The sequence below is a fragment of the Notechis scutatus genome, chromosome 1 (assembly GCF_049901735.1).
Source record: "Notechis scutatus isolate UNSWTSFEM ecotype Mainland chromosome 1, rNotScu1.2, whole genome shotgun sequence".
NCBI classification, from domain to species: Eukaryota; Metazoa; Chordata; class Lepidosauria; order Squamata; family Elapidae; genus Notechis; species Notechis scutatus.
Genome location: NC_142009.1, coordinates 38,523,491 through 38,551,269, shown reverse-complemented (window position 1 = coordinate 38,551,269; position 27,779 = coordinate 38,523,491). Strand labels below are relative to the sequence as shown.

The window sequence follows — 27,779 nt, the reverse complement described above, 5'->3', positions numbered from 1 at the left end:
GCTGGGACTCACATTATAATGTCCTCTATGTTCCAATTAAAATCTCACTTCTGCTCATGAATTGGGTATCCATACTCTTTCAGTCTCAGTCCTCCATTGCATTATAATAGATGCCAACTCTGAAGCAACTCTGGCTGGGGCCATTTTGGAGGCTTCAGGGTTACCACAATGAGAAGAAGGGACAGGGAGGGGGAGCATTGTTAGATGGGGGTTTCGAAGCTAAAACAAAACAGTTTCCTGTGGGAACCAAGGACATCCCAACAGGTGGCTGGAGTGGGAGGGGTGAAGTAACCAGGCAACCAGACAGCACCTTGATTGGACAATGTGACTGTTTGTTTGGGAGAAGAGGGAACTTTCATTTTTTAATTAGGTGAAAACCATGGGAACTTTCAGAGTCAGTTTTCACCAGTTTGTGCCAAAATGATATCTCCAATAAAACTGTTCTTTGAGGAATCTACCTGCTTCGGAGTTCTGCTTTCTATGGGGCTATTACTTGGAACCCTGACAATAGATAAGAATACAGATCTAACTTATGAGGGTAAACAAACCTGGGGCTTCAGGGCTGGATGTAGCTACTGAAATGTTAGCGTATGGCCAGTCTTATTATATGACCATTAAAAACTTGCTATTAAAGATAATTTTAATGTGAACATTATTAAATATATGGAAAATTATCATGTAAATGTAATAAAGTTAAATCAAATCAAATAAATCAAATCAAATTAAATATTAAATTATATTGCAATTAAATTAAATATTTTGTACTGCTGTCACCCAGCTTGTTCATTCTATGCCAATTTTTGACTTAACAAGCCTGTTCCCCAAAAATGCCAATTAGAAATCAATCTTGGTCCTTTAACCAAAAAATTGTATCAACTTGCATTATAGGATTGTTGCAAGAATCACAATCAGATGATATATGTAAGGATTTCCATAGCTGAAAGAGTTGTTCCAATGTTTTTCATAATAAATAACAAAAATAAAGAACATGACCTTCTCTGTGATGTCACCAGGATTATAAAAGTAAATTCTTAAGGAGATTCACTCAGGTGGAATGCAAATATTTTTACTACTGGTTCTGTGGGAGTGGCTAGGTGGGTATGGCCATGTGACTGGGTGGGCATGGCTTCTTCTTCTTTTTTGGCAGCACCCACCCTCACCCTGCACTCCATTTTTTTGCCTCCTGGGCATCAAGGAAGCCTCCTGGGAGGTTGTTTTTGCTCCCAGGAGGCTTCCCTGAGGCCCAGGAGGCAAAAAGGGGCATGCCGTGCATGGTGTGTTTGTGCTGTGTGGGCCCCCTGCACTCCATTTTTTGCCTCCTGGGCCTCAGGGAAGCCTCCTGGGTGAAGCAGTAAGACAGTGAGGAGGATCTTGGCACAGCTGATCATCGGAACAGCTGATTGTCAGGAGGAAAAAAAAAGAAATACCAGTTTGGCCAAACCTATAGCTGTTTTTTTTTACTAGCGGTTCAGTTGAAAAGTAGCATTTTTTACTACTGGTTCACTTGAACCTGGCCAAACCGATAGAATACCACCACTGGATTCACTTTAGTTTTGCTATATCCTTGTTAAGAAGGACTTTGGGTACTTGGAAAACTTTAAGAAGAGCATGATAGCAGACATGTATGTGGTATTTATTAAGTTTGTTGTTTATGCTGAACTTGTGTATTATATACATAGACTGTGCTTTTAGCACTGTGTTAGCTGTTTTGAAAAAGAGACTTAAAGATATTCAAATAAATAAACTATGAAGAATTATGGGGAGAAATAATATCTTGGAATCTAATAAGAAACAAGTGCATTTGAAAGTAAACCCCCCCCCCCCCAAGCTCCTTTCCTTAGGAAGACCTCTGTGTGGTATCGCCCATACTTTGCTTGAGAAAAATCCAGATTTAATCTACAGCAGCTACAGGAAAGGCTGGGAAAATGTCCAGTGTGAAACCTTGGAGAGGTCTTGCCAATCAGTGCAAATGCTAGTGAACTTGGTCTAAGGCAGCTTTCTATATTCTTATTATGCTGCACCATTCTTTGTATTACAGAATCATCTTATGTCATATAAATCATCTTGGAAAATGCAGCATAATTGACTGGAATCCTCTTGGACAAAGAAAAACCACAGCAGGCTAAAATGGTTCCGGGCTGGGAAGAATACAAAGAAACATTCCCTTTGTTAATTGATTGGCATGTCTGGTGAGCGGGCCAGCTGAGACATGTCAGAGGAGGCCTGATCTGCAAGCCTAAGTAAAATGAAGACACCTGGGAGAGGCTCAAGTGTTGTCTCTGAATAGCAGCCGCTGCATACTTTCCAGCATGAAAGGGTGAAGACGATGGCTGAAAGCAGGCCAGAGGGCAACCCCCCCCAACCCATCCTACAGCCTCTCTCCAGCCAACCATTGTTAATAGAAACCATCTGTGTGAGGGTTATTTGTGAACAGAGTGGGTTGCCCCCTGTTGGCTCAGTCAGTTCAGAGGCCTCGATTTATTTATTTATTTATTTGATTTGTCAATCGCTTACAAGATACAGCTATAAGAATAAACATAGGTTTGAATACATGAGATAGATACTTATAAGAAAAATTAAAAAGAAACAATAGGACAGGGACGGTAGGCACGATTGGTGCGCTTATGCATGCCCCCTACAGGCCTCTTAGGAAAGGGGTGAGGTCAATAGTAGACAGTCTAAGGTTAAAGTTTTGGGGGTTTGGGGAAGAAATCACAGAGTCAGGTAGAGTATTCCAGACATTGACCACTCTGTTGCTGAAGTCGTATTTTCTGCAGTCAAGTTTGGTGCAGTTAACCTTGAGTTTGTATCTATTGTGTGCTCTTGTATTGTTATGACTGAAGCTGAAGTATTCATTTGCAGGTAGGACATTGCAATGTATGATTTTATATACTATATTTAGATTGGACCGGAGGTGGCATAGTTCTAGGTTTTCTAGGTCTAGAGTTTCAAGTCTGGTGGCATAAGGTATTCTGCAATGAGTAGAGGAGTGGAGAACTCTTCTTGTGAAATATTTCTGGACTTTTTCAATTGTGTTAATATCAGATACATGATATGGGTTCCAGACTGATGAGGTGTATTCAAGTATAGGTCCAGCAAATGTTTTGTGTGCTCTAGTTAGTAGTGTGATATTACCAGAGAAGATTAGATTAACAACCCTTAATGCCTTTTTGGCTATGTAGTTACAGTGAGCTCTAGCACTTAGATCATTAGAGATGAGTACTCCAAGGTCCTTGACAAAGTTTGGATCTTCAACAAGGTCTTGATTATTTAGCTTGTATTTTATTTTCTGATTATTATTATTTTTTTTTTGCTAATATGTAAGACAAAGCATTTATTTGTTGAGATTTGAAGTTGCCATTTGATTGACCATTCTGATACATAGTAAAGGTTTTTTTGGAGGGTAGTAGTATTGTCTGTGGTGTTGAATAGCTTTACATCATCAGCGAAGAGAATGCAGTTGCTCTTAATATGATCACAGAGGTCATTTATGTAGAGTATGAAGAAAGTTGGTCCTAGAACACTGCCTTGGGGGACACTACTGTTGACAGGTACAGATTTTGATAGGACGCTCCCAATTTTGACCATTTGTTGTCTGTTTGACAAGAATGCTTCTACCCAGTTATGCAGTTGTCCAGACATACCATAAGATTTTAGTTTTAGTAGTAGTTTGTCGTGTACCACTGAATCAAAGGCTTTAGAGAAGTCTATGTAGATTGCGTCTATTTGCTTTGCCCTGATCGAGTTGTATAGTCCATATGTTTTTGCAGTGTAAGAGTTGCAGATTGCAGGATAGTTTTTTTCTGAAACCAAATTGTTTATTAGAGAGTAGGTTGTTTGTCTCTAAGTGGAGGATAATGGAATGGTTAATAATTGATTCCATGACTTTACAGGTGATGCAGCATAAGGAGATTGGTCTGTAATTTTCAACTAGGCTTTTTGAAGTTGGGGATGACCATGGCTTGTGACCATAAGTTTTGGAAAGGAGCTGGTTCTGAAAGATTTTTCAAAGATTATGCTTAGAGGTTCTGCTATTGCAGTGGATAGCTTTTTAGAGAAGTAGGCACATATTCCGTCCGGTCCAATAGATAGGTATGGTTTTAGATTGCGCAGTGCTTTTTCAACAATGTCTTCTGTAAAATCGATATGTATTAGATAATTGTAGTTGTCTGCGTTCGACTAGGAAGTACTGGGCTTGATCCATTGCTGTTTACAAATACTGAGCCAAAGAATGTGTTAAAGATGGTTTGATGATGTTGTCATTGCAGTCTTTACCATTAGGTCCTTTCAGGGGTGGGATGGACCTTGAGTCTTTTAGTTTGTTGTTTACAAAATTGTAGAAAGCACGGGTGGAATTTGTGCATAGAAGGTTTTCTTCTTGTTTAATGTGATAATTAGTGCATTCAGTTTTTATCTGGTGGCATAGATTTTTGTATCGGCTTTTGAAGTTGGCAACATGACCAGATTTGTTTTTTCACCAAAGTGATCTCTTTTTGGATTGAAGCTTCCTTATTGTTATGGGTAATCTGTTTTTCCTTGTTTTGGGAGTTGTTATTGGTACATATAGTTTGATGGCTCTTTTGATTTCTAGTAAGAATATGTTGATTTCTAGTAAGAATATGTTGTCATGGTCTTCAACTGTATCGCATCCAATGAATAGAAATTGTCAATCAAAGGAAGAGAGATCATTGATTAAAAGATCATAGTTGCTTTTTTTGAAGTTATAATTGGGGATTTTGTCGTTGTGATGATTTTTGTGTGGATGTATGTTGAGACAAAAGTCAATTATATTGTGGTCACTGTTGGAAAAGGGTTCTTTAATTTGTATTCCATAAATTGTATTCAAACTATTGCAGAAGATGAGATCAAGGCAGTTGTTAAGCCTAGTATTGTTGGTTACTAGTTGTTCCAGTCCCAGATTTGTTACAGCCTTGTAGAAGGTTGCATGTATGGGTTCAGTTGTACATTCATTTAGGGTCCAGTTAATATGAGGTAGATTGAAGTCACCAAGAAAGATAAAAGCATGTGGGCAGGATGCTGCCCATGTTAGTAGTGTATGTAGCTTGTTTACATGTTTGATGTCATAATCGGGGGCTCTGTAACATAATAAGAACCGAAATGTGATATTTAATGTCAGTTCACAGATAGTGGCCTCAGGAAGAGCAAGTTCTTGGGTAACTTGGATGCTCTTAGGTAATTTGGATGACTCTTGGGTAACTTGGATGGCTCTTAGTTTTTTTTATTATTATTTATTTATTTTATTTATTTTTTTGTTTATGTGGCAGGAAGTGGTATAGACCTAGATTCAGCGGTGGCTTGCCTCTTAGGATTCTATCAACCTCAGCCACATCTCACCTTCTCCTTCAAAGAATTTCTACCTTTTCTTCCATGCTGCTGGTGGCCCTCCCATCCCAGAATGGAGCCATTTTTATTTTTTGCCTAAAATGTGAAAGAATCATTCCAATCAGTGCAGGCAATATGGACCAGTGGTCTTAATATAAAAAAGTTTTCTGCATCTTGTGTGACCCAAGACTATCCTCTCAATCTTTATTATGTGACAAATTGGAGAGCTATTTTCAAATATTTGAAGAGTTAACATGTACTGAAAGAGGTGATGTACATTTTTGTTGCTTTGTTGATAGAACTAAAAAATAAATATTTGGAAAAGCTTCCTGATGATACCTGTTTGATGGTGGATCAGTTTGCTTTAGAAGCTGGTAAGCTCATTTTCATGAACAGTTTTTAAGTCCAAGTTGGGTTGGGACCATTGTTAACTGTGGTACTGTGTAGTGAATATACAGTATATACCGTTTCACAGTGCTTTACTCTTTAACCAGTTTATAGAGTCAGCATATTGCCCCCAACAATCTGGCTCCTCATTTTACCAACCTCAGAAGGCTGAGTCAGCCAGGGGGGCTTCCGGTTTGAGCTTCTTTGGTGACAGACCGAAACCTTGTCTCTGCGAGGCTTCGATCCATGCTCGTTGCTGGAGCACCCCGAGCCGGCTGGTTTCGGGGCTAAGCCACCCCGTAGAGGTGGTGAAGAAGGGGGAGACTGCCTGCAGGGTTGAGGAGAGCCGCATCTCTCCTCCCCAGCTGGCCATTACTCCCTTTCCCGAAGGCGGTTTTAGCGGTGGTCAGAAATGGCCACCACAAAGAAGAACTCGACCGGAAAAGAATGTGCAGGAGGAAGATAAGAAGAGAAAGTTTTGGTTGACCGGGTCAAACAGCAAAAGCAACAAATAAGGTACCCTGGAATTTAAATTTAATAACATTATTCCCAAAGAAGATTTTGAAGCTGTGAAGGAGAGAGAGAAGGGAAAGGATTAGGTTTTTTTTTCCTTCCCTTCCATATACTGACAGCTAAGAGACTTAAGCAAGAAATTGAAAAAAATCCACTTTGACATTAATAGGCATCTAAGCTGAAAATAAAAGTCAAAGGGATAATAAAGATTCCTGGATATTTAAAAATTTTTAAAAGCAGGAAAGGAGAAAAAAAAAGAATAAAGGGGCAGGATCTGGAAAAATGGAGGAGACTGCCTGGAACTAAGGAATGGAACTGTAACTAAAAGGAACTTACAGTGAAATTTTAACAAGATTCCTCAAAGATACATTTTAATGGAAACTTGGTAACAAAATAATAGAACCCCAGGAAGAGAAAGTGGAAAAAAGAAGCAAGTAGAAACAGCCTTGGATTATTTGGATTACTTGGTGATTTTTGGTTGGATGACTAAAATTAACGGGTGGTTGTTTAAAAGTCTTTAAAATGGTATCACTCTTAGAAGAACTGAAAATAGAACTTAAAAAATGGAAAGAAGATGCACAAGAAGGGAGAGGTTATTTTGGCTTTCGTATTTCAATTCTTAGAAATGGAGATCTGGAACTATGAGAAACAACAAGAAACGCTTGCAGAACAAGAAGATTGGGACAAAGAAGAACCCATCTTTAATGATCAAATAATTTTAAGTGGGGGGAAAAAAGAAAAGGGGGGAAAGAGAGTGAAAGATTTAAGACTAGAAAAAACAACCAAAAAGAATAATAATAATTTGAAAGATAAGTATAATATTAGAAAGCAACAGAAGAGGGGATTACAGATGAGAGAGTTAGAAGTAGAGAGACGAGGGGTAAAAAGGGAGGGAGAAGAAGAGGGGGAAGAAGGCAAGGAAAAGAAGTTGTAAAAGACAGAAACAAGAAATGGAGAAACAGGGAAAAATATAAGGATTGTAACCATAAGCTTGTTTAGAAATAATAGGTGAAAATTTAATTGCAAAAGGGATTCTGCAAAGGTACATAAGATAGCATTGTTATATTACAAACAGAAATAATTTTAGAAAATATGATTAAAATGATGGATAAAATATTTACTGTAATGTAGTTGAATGTTTGGTAATAAATAAATGAATTAAAATGATTGAGAGAATTAAATGGGAATATTTTTAATTATTAGTAATGATTTATAAAAATATAAGTGAGAAATATGGGAAAAAAAGAATTAACTATGGAAAGTTTATAAGTGTTCCCAAGGAAGTATGATATTTAATTGAAAAGAAATGTTAAAGATGTTAAGATTTTAATGGATATTAATGATAGAATTGAATTGGAATGGAATGTGTGCTTTATTTACATATATATATAATTTTTTCTTTTTAAGAATATAGTGTGTATTTTAAGAATGTACCAAGCAGAATTCGATTGGAAGTTATGTATTATATTGAATGCTATAATCTTAAAGGTATACATTTAAGCTTAAATAAGAGTTTGAATGGATAAAATTAAAAGATATAAAGGTGTCATACTCCAATTGGCAACTACAGGGAAAAATTTGTTTAATAAGAAAAGATAATATGAAATTGAAACAGGACAGACAAAAGTATAAATATAATGATTTGATTGAGATGAGATAATTAAAATAAAGTTGAGAAAATTAAAAGAGGGGAAAAACTATGTAGAAAATATAAAACGGTAATAAGATATGGAATAGAATATAAAAATGAGCATGAAATTGAGTTTGGTGTCTGTGTGAAGAAGTGATAACCTGGGACCATGCTATTTTCAAAAAAGATGTTTTATTTGTATTTTGTTTTTGTGAAAACCCAAATAAAACTTTCAAAAAAAAAAAAAGAAAAAAAGAAGGCTGAGTCAGCCATGAGCCAATTAGAAATGAACTGCCAAACTGCTGGCAGCTGGCAGTCAGCAGAATTAGCCTGTAATACTGCATTTTAACCACTGTGCTACCACAGCTCTGTGTATTATCACTAGAGTTACATGTGTTCTTACTGATCTAGAGACTCATGGCACAGTGTACATTGTTTTTATCTACTTTCTACTACATATTAACGCATACATACAGGGGTATACACAGTGGGACTTTGATTGCATAGCCATTGCTCCCTCTCAATGTTTTTAACATCTACCTCTGGGCATGAGCTGTGATGGTGCAGTGGTTAGAATGCAGTACTGCAAGCTACTTCTGCTGACTGCTGGCTGCCAGCAGTTTGGCAGTTCGAAGCTCATGAGCTCAAGGTAGACTCAGCCTTCCGTTCTTCCAAGTTCAGTAAAATGAAGACCCAGATTGTTGGGGAAAATATGCTGAACTCTGTAAACTGCTTAGAGAGGGCTGTAAAGCACTGTGAAACAGTATATAAGTCTAAGAGCTATTGCTATTCCTGCATGCATAACTACCTAAATCAAAGATTAGCTGCCCAAGTAAAGCTGCCCTGTCCAAAGTACTTTGTACTGTATTTTGGCTTCAAAATGTTGTACTTCCTCTCCACTTTTATAACTTCAAACAAAGCCATAGTCAGATTGGTTTTCTTCTCAAAACTCCTGATATTTCCCACCAGTGCTGCTACCACATCCAGTTCATATTATGATAACAAGAGTTCTTATTTTGAGAACTTCTTAATTGTTCTGAGAATCCTCTTTTGAAAGTCCTTTTTAAAATGTCTTGATGAGATGGGTGACGCACAAATCTAATAAACAAACAAACAAATAAATGCCTCTGTTATAGTATCTTTCCACATGTTCCATGAATTTAATTCTTCCATTTATTTCCTTGGCATGCTTTGAATTGGTTGTGTATATTTCATCTCTCATAGATCTCTATCTAAACCTTCAAATACTTGTAAGAATCAAGCAGCTACAAATCAATACATACAGTACTGTAAATCTAAGTGGCATTGCTATTCTTTATTTTCCTATGTGAGGCAAGAGGGCCACATATTCAAGGTACAACTGTTGTGTATCCTTGCATCAACAAGGAATTGGGTTTAATGGTCCATGAATTATACATGTAAAATATAATTCCTAACTTAAACTAAACTGGTATCTTTTCCTCACTTTGATTATTGGGCAGTTTAGAAATTAAATAAAATGTTCTATTCCCCATGCTTTATTCACATTCCTCACAAAATTTGAGAGACCCAGGGTAGTTGAGAATATTTCAGCTCTCTCTGTTTAGATGGGGATCAAAGGATTTCCTTCCTTGATGTTCTACATTCTCATATCAAGTTACTTGCCATGTAGTGTCTCTGGAAGTCATTAAGCCTTCTCAGCTAACAACACCTACTCTGTCCCAATGCTCTGAATTCATGGCTGATCTCACTCAAGTAGGCCCATGTCAGAGAAAGGAAAACCTTCTTTTGACTATCCCATCCAGAATAAGTTCATGGATGAGGACAATCTTGATATCAGCAGCTAGAAGCCAAGCCTACTGTGGATCCAGAGACATGGCTTTGTGTCTGAATGCTGGGTAGTGGAAGATGGATTTGGTTTCAAGCATAAACATCCCTTTCCTTATGGTCAACCCACATCCAGATGCCAGCCTTATTTTTCTCTGCTTGCCACAACCAAGATATCACTGCCTGCCCTATCTCCATAATCAGTCCTCCCCTACGTCCTGCCATCCTTCTCCCAGAATTTAAGCATGTATATCTTACCAATCATGCAATGATATCCCAGCCTAACTACCAGTTGGCAATAACCTCAATCTGTGTCTGCCTACCACACTTGACAACTATAAGACATGGCTGACTCTAATAACCTAACTGACATTTTCACTCTCTCCACGCATATCCAATATCTTCTTCCTAAGTCCTCAAATCCCCAGGCCAGCAACTGCCACAATATGCTACATGCTCAATGAAGCTTTCTTCTTTCTTCTATTACATCTTCTCAGGGATGTTTTTAGAAGAACATAACCATCATACTACCGTAGTAACAACTGGAAAGCTCATTCTCCATGACTTTTTCTTATATTGCTTTTGGTGCCAATGGCCATTGCTGTATCTTATGGCAGTAAGTTCCACAAATGATTTATATACCATGTTGCTATCTTTTTGTATATCCCAAATTTCTTGCCAATTAACCATAACAGGTTAAAGTGCTGGTCTAGAAACTGGGAAACTGAGCTCTAGTCCGATTTTAGTCATGAAAGCCAATTGGGTGGTTTTGTGCCAGTCACTCTCTCTTTAGCCTAATCCACCTCATAGGGCTATTGTTATGAGGACAATAGAAGCCAGGAACATTATATGTATTTGCTGCCTTGAGTTGACCAAAGACAGCCTCAGGCCAGCAATTGCCATAATACCGGTAGATAGAGTAAAATCATCATCACAATGACTATAATCAGTGGCACAGAGTTGCCTGTCTATAATACATTAATACATAAGAAAATACAAATCCTCACCATCAGTGCCCCCCCCCCCCATTCATGTGTGGTCAGTACAAATTAGCTTAATATTGTTTTATGACGAATTTCATTCCTATACCAGGAATTGGTGTAATGACCAGGATATGGTTTGCATCACCATTTTCCTTCTGAATATAGAATTTTGAATATGTTGAGTTCCTGGTGGCTCATCTTGTTCTGCTGAGATCAGACTGTCAGCCTCAATTCTAAGCAGCTTTAAATCTTCTGGTACTCCCTCTGCAATTGTCAGTTACCACCTCACTACACCAACTGTTGATCTGCTTTGAATATAACCAGCTAGGACAGAATTGAGTGGCAGATGAAATATGGCTCTCATAATGCTGAAGTGGAGTCAGCAGTGTTCTGCACTGGGGCTATTGGTAATCAAAGCATCTATGGAAGTACACTATTCTATCAGCAAGGGAAATGCAAAAGGCAATCACCCATAGTAATACTGAAATGGGTAGAGCTATGAAGAGGCTAAAGTGTGTCATAGAAAAGGCACTGTTTTTTTTAACTAGATTGTGGCCTGTAGCCAACATAATGGGTATTTTTCTAGCAAATAATGTTTACATGTTACCGAGTGCCCATAATGATGGCAGCTGGCCAGCTAGCTCAATGGACTAGGCTGTCTGGCTCAGTTAGTCAGAATGTAGTGTTAATTATGCCAAGGCTGTGGGTCTGAGCACCACATTGGCTGGATAGGAAACTAGCTATTCTCTTATTCATTCTGAAATTGACCAAACAAATTCATGGAAAGATTATGTTTCTCCATACCTGCTGTATGAAACTTAAATAATAACTCTGTGTCCAAGGGTGCTATACCTGAGATAAACACAAGATGAAGGAAAACAGTGAGAAAGAAAATGATTGTTCTCATGTTGTGAATTATGGCCTTTTTAGAATAATGAATTTAAAGTAAAGACATCAACATAGCTGTCTAGATAGCTTTCCTTTTCCATATAAAATGACAACTCTTCATTTCAAAGGAATAAACTCTTCATTTACAAAGGAATAAACTAATAGGTTTACGTTTGAAGGTACCATTTCATTCATCTAATCCAGAGTGGACTATTTGGATTAACAAAGGCTCTCCCAGTAGCTTCTCAATTGCTATTTAATGTAGAGATGTTGGGAAATACACAAAGTCACCTCTTAATCTATACAGTTCTATTCTGTCTTCTATTTCTTGATAACACCAGTGCAATGTCGTGGAACCTTGGAAACCAGGCTTTGATAGAAAAAGATTTGTTGTCGCCAAATTAATATATTACAATACAACTGTATCTGCTTGAGTGAACTTCGACTACAGGCTTTTTGAATTTTGTTTCCTGCATCCCATAAACAAGATTAGACTTGCTATCAAAATTCACAAGGCACAATGTAGTCTTCTTGCTACATTTGCATTTTGTAAAATGCATACATTTTCATGTCAAATTTGCTTGCATTTCTGGTAAAATTTTAACCCATTTGAACAACAGTTTCATTCTAACATAGCAAGACATCATGCATGCGTATATGGTGCAATTGCCACTCTGTCATCAGCAGACTTCATGGTATGATCTGCAAGAGATAACCACTCAGGTTTGCACATCATACAGTTATTTTATAGGGGTGAAAATTACTTTTGATTAATTATTCCTGATGGGTAGGAGAGGGAAAGGCCAAGTGAATTTCTTTTCTTTCAAAACTACATCCAAATGGAAATTAAACAGTGTATTTGTGTGGGAGTGAGTGAATGAGGCAATGAGACAGAATATCTATTGATCTATATGTTATTTCATTCCTTTGGTAGAAAAAGGCATAATGGAGAGGAAATAAAAGAGACAGATGGGGAAAAGAAGGGAATTGGTTCCTTCTATTAAGACCAACTTTTTCTAGGCCTCATTTTGTTGGCTTTCAATTAGTGACAGAGCACAAACAGTGTATGGTCACCTGGGATTCTTGAAGGTCCCAATTAGGCTTTTCAGAAGTACAATATTGGGGAAGGGGAAGGAAACTTGACCTTTGGGGGCCTGACAAGAGGGGAAAAAAGTCCCTCCTTTCACTGGTTTTTGTACAAATTGTGAAAGAGCTTGTGACTCTTGTTGGGTCAAAAAACCCTTACCTGTTTTGTTATTCCTCCAAGCAGGTGTTATGTGAGAACAAGCAGGTGTTTACAGGCTCCTGACCTTGAGGATGGGCTACTGACCCACCACTCTTTTTCTTATGACATCTTCTCTTGAAAAGGGCTGGACTCAGATTTGTGAAAAGAGAGGAAAGACAATTATCCTAGAAATGTTAAAATAAGCCTCCTTTATGGTCCACTATTCATCAATAGGAGCTGATCTGTTTTGCTGACAGATGTCTGCCTCATTTAGGTCTCAGCTGGAACAATTCATGATGAATAGTTAACTTTTTAATGTTTGCTGAAAACGGCCTCATTTTTGGTGAGGTTTAACAGAACACTATGAAAATATGTTTTTATACAACATGGGGGCAAATCAGATTGGGTCATAAATAAGGTAAGTGCATACATACATTTCAACACATTTGAGTTTTAGAAATTGATTGCTTTTATACCTGAAATACCTGCCCATTAAGGAAAAAATGGAAAATATGAAACACATATTGAAAAAAGCTGGGATGCTTTATTTAACCAGCTTTCTTTTTAAATGCTTTAATTAAAGGAATTATCTATGGGTGAACCTAACAAATTATAAATATGCATTGTTAATAATTGGCTTTTATTATTTTTTAAAATCATTTTAATATGTTCAAAATCTGCCCTTTTTTCTGATTGACACTTCTTTTAGTAAACATTTATAATTTTAAAATACAATCATATTTGCTAGTTAGCAATTGTTTGTAAATATAATCGATCAAGGAAAGAACAGCAGGCAGAGAAAACAGAGTTGAAATTTCAGTAACCAAGAAGGGTATTGCCTGAAAGTTCTAAGGAAGATCTTGGAGTTTAACAGCAACAAAAGAATTATATTAATTAAACTGATAGTTAACTTATACCTATAAATTAAACTCAGGAGAATATTTTGCAGAACTGCAAAGCTATCATTACAACACAGAAGTTGAGAATCAGCAGGGCTTATACCTGGCTAAATGGGTGCAGGACCACAGTCTAAGCATCCATGGAAAGGTTCATTTTAAGATTATAAGACTGGGCTATATTTCACTAGAATTACTTCTGAAGAAACATGTTTTACATCCCTTTCTAAGATTACAATTTTATACATACTTAATGGAGACTTACATTTGTTGGAAGTTCACTCTTGTTGCTTTTATCCGTGTGGCTAGCAAGTAAAAGCTATCCCCTTATTCAAGGGAAAGAAATTTTCTTGCTAGCTACCATGTAATTAGCTCTTCTACATGAGAGACATATGCTATAAGTGGTTAAGCTATCAGATTTGGGAGATGGAAGGTACAGGTACAAGTAGTTTGTCCTCAGTCCAACTTATTTCACAGGGGTATTGTGAACAATTATTTTTATTTCTTTGATTTTTATCCCACCTTTGTTACTTTATAAGGAAGGCAAGGCAGCAAACATACATAATGCTCCTTCATCCTTCTGCTTTTCCCACAACAAGAACTCTGTCAGATGAATTGGGCTTAGAGAGAGTCAATAACCCAAGTCTCCCAGGCAGCTTTTATGCCTAAGATAGGACTAGATCTCATGGTCTTCTAGTTTCTAGGTCAATATCTTAAGTAGTACATTAAACTGGTCCACTTAAAGAAGAGTTAATAAGTCTGACATCTTGTTCATTCAAAGAAAAGATATGATATAAATATAGCAGCAACAAATATGGGAGAATGATTTGGATCATTCCAAATGCTTTCAAGCTCTACTATTACATGGCATGCAACAATGATCTTTTGCACCCGATTAAAGCAAACAACCAAAAGAAACTAGCTAGTCTACAGCTTTCACCAAATTTCATTTGAATTTGAAGACAGAAAGCTTTGCTTTCCCAGCTGGAATGCTAGCCACACTTTTAGCATTTGTGAATATTTGTTCCAGCAGTATGTGAGAATGCAGTCTATGATAAATAATGCACAAATGAATTGATCACAAGGTATTGGGTATGAACCATTGTACAGCCAAGCAATGGGAAGACTAAGCTAACAATGAAAGCTGATGTTAATTTCTTGTTTACTTATTTTCATATGGGAATTGCTATTCTTTCCTTCATCTCTTTTTTCTCTCTCTTGGAAGCAAGAGATTTTTTTGTTTGAAATAATTTCATATACAGACAGATTTTTAAAGTAGGGTGTTTTTTAGTGTAAAGAATCTGAATCCTATTTCTGAATACATTAACTTAATATGCAACAATTTGGAGAAGTCGAAAAGCATGCTGAGGAAAGCACTAAGCTTTCTTAAGCAACACTGCTTGGAAATTTAAGTGTGCTGTCTGTTTTTATTAGTGTTAATAAGATTTTAACCCTGCCAAAGATGCCAGGGTCAATTTTCTGTGCATATATGTGCACAAACATAAAGGTTGGCATATGGGGCTGAACACTGAGCAGGCCTCCTTGCAGTCATTTTAATTTCTCTTCATCTCCTACACATTCCTGTGAGGTAGGCAGGTGTTATTATCCCCATTTTACAACTGAATGAGCTAAGATTCAGTCAATGGAACAAACTTGCAGAAAATCAGTACAAAGGGGCAACTGTTTCCTTCAGCAAGTTCAAGAGAGGATTAAAGTGTTAGCATATTGCTCCAACAATCTGGTCCTCATTTTACTGACCTTGGAAGGATGGCAGGCTGAGTCAACCTTGAGCTGGTCAAGATCACATTCCTGCAGGGGTGGGATTCAAAAATCCCAGCAACTGGTTTGCTGCCTGGTTACTGGGTGGGTGTGGCCATGGTGGGCATGGCCTACTGGAATTTCCTGTTTCTGGCTGCCAGTGGGCCTCCAGAGCCCTGGGGAGGCCGTTTTTGCCCTCCCGAGGATCCAGAGGCTTTCCCCGGGCCTCTGGGAGGGCGAAAACTTCCCCTGGGAGGCCTCCCCTGGGCTCTGGAGGCCCACTGGAAGCTGGAAACAGGCCCATTTCACGACTTCTGGTACTTCCGGGTAGGCTATATTTCACCCTCTCAAGGGTCCAGAGGCTTCCCCTGGGCCTCTGGGAGGGCAAAAACAACCTCCCCTGGGCTCTGGAGGCCCACTGAAAACCAGAAATAGGCCTGTTTCCTGACTTCTGGAAGGCCCATTTTCCCCCCTCTCAGTGCCTCCATGCGGAACCTTCACTTACCTGCATTGTGTAGAGATTCAGTTGAAATACCAGATTGGCGAACCAGATATAACTTTAACATCCGGTTTACCCGAACCAGTCCAAACCGGTAGAATTCCATCCCTGCATTCCTGGCTATGGGCAGAAGCAGCCTGCTATACTGTATTTTAACCACTGCACCACTATGGCTTCTAAATAATTGGATTGTACTGGAAAGGTATAATCCCTGTGTCAGGATTCCCGCGATTGCCCCAATTGAATCATGAGCCTAGAACCAAGCTTCAAAAGAAACCAAAAGATTTATTAGAGCAACATGTCCAGCATTAATCTGTATGAAGCCAACTCTGGCATACCTAAGTGGTTTCACTGCTCCTTCAGATTTCCTCCCACCCCTGTTTATGGCAACTCTGTAACAGGCATAGGAATGCTTTACGAGTTGACAACCTGAAGGATCAGTCAAGTTAGATAAATAGATACCACTTCACTGGGAAAGTATCAGTGTTCCATGTGCCTCCCTCATTGAGATGAGATGTGCACTGCCTCCTAGAATTGGACAGGATAGTACAGGGGAAATCTTTATCTTTACCTTTTTAACTCATATTACAGAGTTTCTTTGACTTTGTGTTTTGAAGGCTTCTTAAGATTACTCTTTTTGCTTCTGTTTGTGTTCTTAGCAGACAAATATTTTGAAGGCTGGAGGATAGTTGTGCTGATTGCTAGGGAAAGATCCCAAATGAAATGTAGCTCTAATAATCTAGAGTATAATCATGTATAAATCCAGTTTGCTTGTACAGTGTTTTAATTTGCCTTTTTTTTGTTGTTAAAATCTATATGAAACTAAATTGTATGTTCAAATTCAACACCTTTTGCCAATCATATTGGAAATGCATTCTCATTGGACTTGGGTTTTTTGAAGATTAAAACTTCAGGCGACACAAAATTTTGTTCCTACAAAACATACCTTTCTTGGCCCCATCTGGATGATGGTAACAACTTCAATTGTTGACAGTAAAAGTAGGTGAGTTAGGAGCAAATAAGAAAAACAAGTGGTTGAAATGTAAACAAGAACAAAGATGATCAGCTACTAAGGCTGGTACACACCAGCCTTGCCCTTCTTTTGCTGCTGACAATATAGCAACAGAGAAAGACTCTACTGAAGATGGGGTGAATTGAAGGTTTTTGTTTTTTGTTATTGCAAATAATGAAATCAAGTAGCTGAAACAGGGGAAGAAGAAGGGGAAACTGCCAGAATCAATCCAAAAGGGATGTTGATGATTTTGTTTCTTGTAATTCATTCTCCCCAAATAGATGGTGAATGTCTGAAAGAAATTGTATCATCCAACCATAGAGGTTTTCACAAATGATGTCTCAGGAAAACCAGGTTCCTCCAACTGTTAAATGGTCTCCAGGGATAGAGAACCTCTGTCAGATACTTACCCTCTGTACATAGATGGAACAGTAACACTAAACAGAACTAGAATCTTAAATATATGTACATATTTTATACTGAGACCTACTGAATCCATCAGGCTTATTATGTGGAAGCAGGCTTACCCAACTGAATCCAACTTGTGTAAGCAATTTGTATGAGAGAATGGTGCCTGGATATATACGCAGATAAAGTTCAATTAATCTTACAAAGGGAGTATTTTACATTACTACTTTAATTGTAAAATAGAACCCTTAAGTCAATTTCCATACTGCCCAAGTGTGCACACATATCTACTAAGTTTGTCATACTCTAACTGTCAAAGTAAGAAATCAGGGTAGTGTACATCTTTGTACGTGCTGTACATAACTTTTTTCTGTCTAATAATCCTTTTGGAAAGATTGTCTTATAGTTAGACCCATCATCTTTTCAATAAATCTGGTAGTTTTTATTCTGACTTGATCTATTGTTTGAATACTTCCCCCCACTGGAGTCCTATAAAGCATGGCCCTAATCTAAAGCATGGTCCTACCCACCATTACTGTAAATAACATTACAGTATTTCTATTTATTTTTGAAACAATTCTAAATCCAGATTATGCTTTACAAAAAGATCTTATGGATATAAAGAGCAAAACCAAGAATTAATAATAACACTGTTACAACCCTATTCTGCTAGATGATTCAATGTGTGACTGTGCCTTTTCCTACAATCTACTAGTGAGATCAGTAACTCAAAACAAGGCATACTCTTCATTTTGCCTCTTTTATTTTTGGGGAAAAGGCAGATTTAGTCATGAACAAAGCATTGTCTCTGGGGTATCTATGTCTAATTTCAAACTTCTGTTGAAGGAGCACCAGAACAGGCTTTTTCTGTGCTACCTTTTCTTGCTTAAATTTGTAATTACCAATAACACTTTCCAACTCAGGTAGAAAAAGACACAGAGAGGGATTGTGGGTGCCAACCACAACTTTATTTTGATTCTTTTAATTCTAAAACTGTGAGTTATTTCCTGCTGGCAGAAGGATACATGCAGCCTACAGCACCTTGCTTGCTGGAGAAAGATCTGTGAGCATTTGGTTTGATCAGCCCCTGGCATGGTAATGAGCCGATTTCTCTTGAAATTGGCTCATGACTATTCATTTTGTTGGCTCTGTATTCATTTGTGACCTACTATTTTGATTTTTAGGGTGGGTGATGGGAGAAGAAAGCTACAGGGAGTCAGTTCTAGTTTCTAAGTTGTGAGAGGACTCAAGAGAAGGGGCAAAAGGAGAGGGCTGAAAATTATTTTGTGTGATTTGTGCACACACACTCTAATCTTAGTACAACTCCTATACTGACTATATTTCTTGAAATATTAAGAAAAAAAAAAATCTTAACCAACAATTGTTTGAGAATGGAACCAATTTCCCAGGAAGATGGGCTCCATTTCATTGTATGTCTAGCCCCATCTGACAAGGATGTTTTATTCTGGATACCTGCATAGCGGTGGACTTGGAATGGGGTGGACATAACACCATAAACTGCCCTTTTCTTTGTAAAATAATTTGATTGCATAAGATTTGGAATTGTTTGCCTGTTTTTATGTAGGGAACTCCTTTTGATTAGTAGCTGCTATTTTTATCTCAAACCACTCTGGAAATAATAATATTTTAAGAAAATGGGGGTTAGGGAAGGAGATTCCCTATATCATTTTCAACTGCATTCATAACCTGAACATTAGCAATTAATAATAAAAAGAGAAAATAACTATTCTTTTGTAGTAAGGGTATGCATATCTGGCAGGAATTTTGCTTATAACCCCCATCCTCCCCCTTTCTGGCTTTACCCAATTTCTGAGATGAAAATTCTTAGCTCTAAATTATTCTTTTCTGCTTTTAAAGATTGTGGGCCGATAAAAGTTCCAACAAGATTTTTTTTAAATTAAAAAATGCAAAGTATTTGAAAGTAAAATAAATAACACAATGCAGTTTCTTACAAAGGGCTCTGCAGCTGAAGATGTAAATGCAGCTTAAATTATATTTAAATGTTTGTTAGACTTCTAAAACACTGTCTTTACTTAAAGCCTGGTATAACCAAGAACCCAGCACCTTTTAAACCATATTAAGAGTGTTAAATTCCACTTTCCTTGACTGGAAAGGTTGAACAGCTCTTCGGACTCATAGTTTGTACCAGACACAATTATAGACAAGAAGACCTTTTAATGGAATCTTGTAAAACCTTTCATTAGCTTTTATTGGGTCATAATGTAATTAAAGTGACCTAACCTGACCTTTTGGAGGAGTGCCTTAGGTCAAGTGTATTTACTTCTGTCTATATGAATTTAAGACTTTAAATACTCTTCTGACTACTCATCCCAATAAAAACTGGCCAAAATGAACTATTATCTCAGACTCGCGTTGGGTCATGTTTATGCCAGCTGGTTTCCTTTATACATTAAACCACTGTGGCTTATTTAAAAGCTGAAGCTATAAAGCTCTTGGATTAAGAGCAGAGAACTGGACAGACCCTCAACCTAACCTTTCCATGTTTGGATGACTTTGGTCAACCTATCATGTTCTCTGGTCTCCATAGCTCCACTATTAAATCACTACTGAAACATAAACAGTCTGACAGTTTAGCTACATTCGCAGAAAGGAAAGGCCAAACCTGTCTGCTCAAGGCAGATTTCATTCAAACCCAAGAAGCTCTCCTTTGCTATGGACTCCAGAAAGCTTTTCAGAAATCATAATATGGCAAAACCAAATTAACAGAACTAAATAGTACCAATGCAAAATGAGTGTGTGGTAAGGGACAGAGCTTCAGTGGCATTTCTCATGGATATAAAGCAAGCCAAGGAAATAAATAAATAACCATGGCTAGCTTCTACATACTATTTAAGGGACTGATCCAAACAACATAATGCAGCAAATTTACTGAAACAAAGTAGATGGCAGTAGATCTAGTCAGTGTTTGGATGTTGAATTTCTTGAAATACAGTACTTTGTAAGGCGTCTTAAATTTAATTAGACATATATTTAATGAATTCATGAATATATTTTTAAACATGTCTATATAGCCTTGGTCCTAGAATTCCTACTGGTGATTTTTCTTCTTTATTCTCCCTCAGTGTTCATGTTTTATGGTAAAAGCCCATTGAGAGCAGAACTGCCTTCTACAGTTATACTAGAAAAAACAAATTCTTCTTTATTATTTTTTCCTTGGCCTTCCTTTATTTGGACTTTACTCTTTCATTTTCTTGTCTTTCAGAGGATATGTGAAGTGCTTAACTAAAGGATCTAGGGACTTCTGGTGATACATGGATGTGTGAGAGAATTTTTAGCCTGGCAATTATGCTTTAAAATTATATAGCTCCAGAGATCATCCAAAACCAAAAACTAGAATGTAAACTTTAAAATAAATACATACAAACACAAACACATAGACCAAAGGATAGGGTGATGCTTTCTAAGGCTACACCCACATTTACCTCTTGTTCTGTCATCATAACTGGCTGGCAGCCATTTCTGGAAGGTAGAAACCAATGATGTTATCCTTCACCAATTACCCTCAAGGCACCATCCATGTGCATTGACAGCTTGTTAGGAAAAGTGGAGAGATAGTGCCCTAGATCACTCTCTAATAGCTCAGGATTGCTCCTGGTGCAATCCTCATGGGGATCTTACCTGTAAGATTATGAGGCTTTATCTCCATGCATAGATTTGTATGACATAAAACAGCACCCTCTTTGGAAAAAGTGAAAAGTATCAATAGGCTTAGGGTAATTTCAAATTTTGTACATTTACAAAAAACACAAGAATATTTAGGAGAAAAATGTTAATGGGGCACCAACTCAAAATATTCCAATGTGGACTGCTTGAGAGTAGGTTTTTGTACAAGCCAAGTGTAGGTTTTTGCCCAGGAATGTGCTTTTCCCTTGCTCTTCCCCCCGCCCCTTTATTCAGTCAAAACTATCGCAGAATTATTTGGAGCAAGGACACAGAATGCTGAGTTGCTGTTGGTGTCCAAAGTGGGGCTTTTGGTGGTGATGATGCAGAATGGAAGAAAGCATATTATGTTTCCCTGGATACTGTCACTTGGTGAGGTTCTATCAATAGTAGGGCACTGATCCTCTGAAATGCATTCCTCAGGGAAGCCAGTTCAGTGAGATGCTATATAGATTCAGGCACCATGCCAAACCATGGCTCTTCCAAATAGCCTTTGGCCTAAGAGTTGCATTTTTACTCTGGACTTGAATTTCATGAGGGAAATACTCATCCTTTGGAAAAAGCAAAAAGCAAAAACAACAATCAGAAAGCAGAACTGAGACCAGCAATTCTGCCTCTTTCCTTTTTAAAATATAATTTTTATATTTTTAAAAAGTTTTAATAATGATAAGTACAGCAAACTAAATTAAAACAGAAAAAGAAGGAAAGAAATAACATGAAATTGCAATAAGAAACAAAAAAAAGAGAGAGAGAAGAAAATGGAAAAGAAAGCAAGATATAAAGAACAGTATAAAGACTTAAAGAAGTGGCTTCCAACATTTTCATAGCAATTGTATTGTAATCTTTCTCTCTAAAGTTACATCATGACTCTCTTCTTTCTATAATCTTTCTTGTTTAATCATCAAAACCATAAATCATACATTCATTTTTTTTGTTTTTACAGAAAAAGACCATAAGGCTTTCTAGTCACCAATAAATATAGATATTGTTTTTTCTCTATTCTCTCTCTTTCAGATGTGCTAGTTTTTGGTCTGTGGATATATTTGTTTTACATGATGACTAATTAAAAATGATACCCCACTTCATTAGGAATGATTAACCTCAAAATTCTTTCACAACCATGTTTCTCTACCCTTGGTAAACAGAAAGCAATTATTTTACTGTGATTTCAATCAATCAATCAAACAGAATAAAGCTGGAAGGGACCTTGGAGGTCTTCTAGTCCAGCCCCATGTCAGCCAGGAGACCCTATACCATTTCAGGCAAGTGACTGTCCAGTCTCTTCTTAAAAATCTCCAGTGATAAAGTACCCATAACTTCTGACAGCAAACTTGGTTAATTGTCCTCACTGTTAGGAAGTTTCTCCTTAATTTCAGATTGTTTCTCTCCTTAATTAGCTTCCATCCATTGTTTTTTGTGATGTCCTCTAGTGCTTTGGAAAATAAGTTGATCCCCTCTTCTTTGTGGCAGCCTTTCAAATACTGGAATATGGCCTAGTTCTTCTTTTCTCTAGACTAGCCAAACCCAAATCCTGCAACTGTTATTCATTTGTTTTAGTCTCTAGGCCTTTAATAATCTTAATTGCTCTTCTTTGCACTTTTTCCAGAGTCTCAATGTCTTTTTGTACTTTTTGGTGACCAAAACTGGATGCAGTATTCCAGGTGTGGCCTTACTAAGGCTTTATAAAGCGATACTGATAATTCATGTGATTTTGATTCTGTGCCTCTGTTTATACAACCAAGCTTTTAACCAAGTATTAGCTTTTTTGGCTGCTGTCTCATACTGCTGGATCATATTAAGTGATTGTCCACCAAGACTCCAAGGTCCTTCTCACAGTTACTGTTTTTGAGCAAAGTTTTGCCTAATGTGTACTTCTATCTTTGGTTTTTCCTGTCTAAGTGTAAACCTTGCTTTTCTCCACATTAAATTTCATTTTGTTGGATAAGGCCCATTTTATTTTTCTGGTTTCATTTTCTCCATTGAGAATTATAGAGGTAATGTTGGAGGACTATCTACTAGATGCTGTATAAAAGATCCCCAATAGGGATGCATGCATTTCTACTGATACTGTGATCCATAATAGTGGTAACTATGCCAAAGAATAATGCAATCAAAGCAGACATTAGGATAGCCACATATGGCCAGTGTGATGGAATTGGATGATGACCCAAGCTCAAATCTGAGCACATACATATAGCCATGGATTGCACCAACCAACCTCAAGAAACACACTCATGTTGTCTTGGGAACTCACTGCTACTTCCTGAAGGTAAACATGCAAATGGATAAGGATGGAAAGCCGATCTGTAGTCAATTGGCCAATACAAAAATCAACATTCCAGCAGGTTTAAATCCACCACACATTTTTTTTCTTTGCATTTATATTTCCAATGAGTTAAAAAATGGTATAAAATGGATCACAAGTTTCCCCTGTGATCATCCTGTGAATATAGTGGAAAAGGATTGGAATCCCTTGACTTAAAGGAAAGGGGAATGCAAAAAGCAAAGCACGAGTTCCCCCTGATGAAAAACCACCAATCACCTCGTTTATTTTGCAGTAACTTCTGAGTTAAAAGTTGATCAGCTTAACTTGGGAGGAGAATTCTGGGAGACACCTGTCATCACAGTAATATAAAGCTGAGACCTTGATTTGGGATCAGTCCAGGTCTCCTCTGAAGCCTTATGGATTCTGCAGAAATGCTTCCTTGAATTGCCTGACCCAGCTGAGGTGATACCTATAACACATCCAAAAATTTTCCAGGTACTATAGTGGGACAGAGAATAACACAGTTATGAAATCTCAGGTTTCTACTTAGTGAAATCCTCAGCTATTTCAGCTAGTTCCAGAAAGGAACATTTCTAAATTATTAGAATCTATAAAGTAGTTTTGCATTCTTAAAGTGTTCACAAACATTAGAGTTAACTATATTGAAAAGGGGTTTTCTCCATGACTTCCAACAACATCATTTATATAATCACAAATTAACTGTTACTAATCTCCACTTGTAGGCTTGCTTCTGCTGCATTTTAATAATCTATTCAAACTTCCTCTGCTTGATTTCTGACAAGTTGCAGCTGAATAAATAGATTGCTGGATTTTGACTAGATGTATGAGTTATAATCTCCTCTGGATAAACTTTAGATTAATCTGTCATATTTTAGTGCTTGGATTGGAGATCAATAAATGAAAGTCCATTGTGATTTGGTATTAGAATATTTGGATCCTCTGAAAGATTCCAGAGGTCATGACCATAAATACTCTTTAAGACAGCCAAAATATTAACAGAAAAATGCAGTTCTAGCATTTGCTTGGTCTTGGAAAGGTAGACTCAAAGATTCATGTGGCTAAATGACCTATCCAATTTTACAGAATTGTGAGCCTGAATTATTATTGTATTTTATATTTAAGAGTAAGAAATGAATGCAAATTCATCATAATTCGATGGGAATAAAACACAGTTAACTATAGGCAAGCAAAGTATTAGTCAAAATGTTACTTCTTTCATGATCTTTTCCTCAATGCCCAAATATGTATCTATTTGTACAGACATGATCAGGATTTGTATTTGCTATCACTGCTTCCTGCTCTTCACCAATTGTCTTGAATAAATTCTTATACAGATAATTGACTTCTGAGCCCATAGTGTGCACTGATATATTGTTTTCAGTGAAAGTATTGTAACTCTCCATGAGTCTACAGAAAAAAGGCAAGATAAAGAAAGAACAAAATGGCAAAAATATTCATTAGTATACCAAATACCATTACCTGAACTTCACTTATCAAGAAAAGCCAAGTGGGAATGAAATTTATTCCCATGTAAAAATCTGTATATGCATGTTTAACTATAGATATAACATTCTTTTGGACTGCCAACTAAGGTTGGGGACTGGGTGCAATCTTGTGGCTTTACTCCTTCTTGAGTGGGCAGTTCTAATTGGTGTCGGAGAGTTCAAACCCTTGAACACTTTAATGTGAGGTGCCCTAGTCTCACTCCTGTCTCCTATTCTATTATCTTTAACATCTAATGTACATGAAGTTGTTGGGAGAAAGTATTAACAAAAATAATCTGTTTGGGATTATTACAATATCAATACGTTGTTATCTATCTATCTATCTATCTATCTATCTATCTATCTATCTATCTATCTATCTATCTCTATCCTCTCTATTTGTCTATATCTATATCATCTACAACTATAATCTACATATTTCCAAAACAAGATGGAAATCTTGATCTGGTACCTACAGGCGGTGTGGGCTGTGTATGGTAGGAAGATGGATATGGTAGAAGATACAGAAGGAATCAAAGCATAATGGAATTACTGTTAGTATAGAACCCTTCTGATGCCTATAGATCTGTAGGGCCTTAGCTCAAATGATAGATTGAACAGCAATGATGGGTTGTAGTGAGTTTTATATGTTTTATTTTTTCTCCCTGTTTTGATGCTTGTGCTACCAAAAATGAAAGGAACAGGCAGTATATAAAAACTTGCAATTAATCAGTCCCCATCATGATCTCTGAATATTCCTATTATTTTTAAATTAATCCAATAATATGTATCAATGATATCATTATAAAAAAGGCTAGAGGTGTCCTCAAATATAAAAAGATCACATATTGTAGCAACTGATAATTACTGCATAAAATTTAAAAAAGAACCGAAGGAGCTACCTAGGAGAAGATTAAGTTCAGAATCTAAAATTATCCAGCTGCATCACTATAGTTACATCAGTGTCAAGCAACATCCAAATTATCATATTTGGAAAATAAATATATTTTTTAAAAGCCTGTGTCCTATATTTCTCTGATCTGGGGAAAAATAACACATAATCCAATGATGCTGCATGCCTTAAAACACACACACACACACACACACACACACACACACACACACACACACACACACACACAAGTTTTTCATTAAGAAAACATGCACATACACATACCCAAGTGTGTAGAACGACATCTTCTACATAGCCCACATACCAGCACATCCATAAATTGCCTTGGATCAAAGATTGAAAGGGGGGGGGGGATAAATCTAAGCCAGCCTACAGAATGTAGCAAAGTAGGAGACAGAAGCATCTTGTAACTGCCTGAGTCACTTAAAGATGATAAGAAAATATCATCACATTATTTTAAGGTAAATCCAACATTTCCAGAGCTGATTGAGGCAAGAATTAGACAGTGTTTAGGGGATTATGAAAAACAGCTTCCTCTACAGGTCAACAGCTAATCAGAATTCTCAGGAGATTTGATGAATATTTTTTTTCTCCTTTTTGCCTTATGAATAATTTTACCAAAGGCACAAAATGGGCATATTATTTAGAGAGAACCTTTTGATGTATTTTTTTCTGTGAATAAGCACAGAGTATTCGAGGATTTTTCCCTGTTCCGAGCAATGGGGACCAACTTATTAAGTGTTCCAGCTACAATGCCTGCAAGCTAACTGAGATTAATATCAGCACAACCTGTTACTTAATTCATTATGGGGATACAGGCTAATTTGATTTGATATTATTTTAATAAAGTTCTGTGATATATAAGATTGTTTCAGGCTATCAAAATAATTTTCCAGTTATTACAGTTATTCAAGCAGGTCCTTTGATAGCAGCAGTTGGTCTGCGTCTGTTGTGAATATATTAGCAGGGATGATTCATAGCAACCGAACAGCGTTAAGCTTGTGAAACATTGTGCGGATGCAAAAAAATGTCTTCTGTAGGCCATTAAAAAAAGGGAAAGAAAAAAAATATTTTGTATGCACTAAGCTTACACGTGTCATTAACATAGCTCATTTTTTAAAACCAGTCTTTCATAGAAGACAAGTTTAAAAAAATAAGGAAAGGAGGAGGGAAATTGGCAGTTTGCTTTGAAATTTATTGAAGCTATTTTACATGTTTTTAATATACAGTTTGCATCAGCCTGTATATATTAAGTGAATCAAATAGTTCTAAAAAAATGACACATTCTCTCCTCACAGGGGGGCATTGTAAGCCATTACAATGTAACTGTTCCAGTCCACAACACTATATGTTCATTTGGCTGTCATGAAGACAAAAGCTTTTAATGTTGTTAATATGCCAGGGTGGCATAGATCATCTTCTGTTTTTTCTTCTTGGGATTTCAACAATAAACAAAAGCTGGTGAAAAAAATGGTTTGTCCCCCAACTTGCTACTAATGGTCACTGCAAGTCTACTGTAGATATTTTCAGTCATATTAGTTCAGAACCAAACAATATGCTCTTACCAGGAAGACAATGACTTTGGAGATTTCATACTTATTTCTCTCATATAGCATCTCTTGTTGCATGGTAAGTTCTCATAGTGACTGCTAAGATGTTAAGGTCAGCTGAGATTTATATGAGAACCTGATGTGCATATTAATTCCCTTTGTGGCAAGCAACGTAATTCTGTTGAATACCAAAAGTTGAGGTAATATACTTTTACCAAACTCTGGTATGGGTCTACCTCTGAAAATTATATTGGCTAATTTTCTGGCTTTCCTATCATCTCCAGGTCACACCAAAGCAGTGCCAGATTCTAGCAATGCTCTGGAGTCTTACTTGTGCTATTAGTAGTCTTGGGCAGAAATGTCCTTTTGAAAATCTCCATCCCATTTGTGGTGAGATAATCAGGAGAACAATGTTTCCAAATTTATCAGGGAAAGTACAAAAAATGTCCCCAAGTTTCTCAAGGACATAACTAATAGAATCATCACTATTAGAAG

At 37.1% G+C, this 27,779-nt stretch overlaps 1 pseudogene; it reads right to left on the bottom strand.

The window, feature by feature from the left end:
• Positions 1-4,357: 4,357 nt before the first annotated feature.
• Positions 4,358-15,940, bottom strand: LOC148132752 (uncharacterized; annotated as a pseudogene).
• Positions 15,941-27,779: the final 11,839 nt, after the last annotated feature.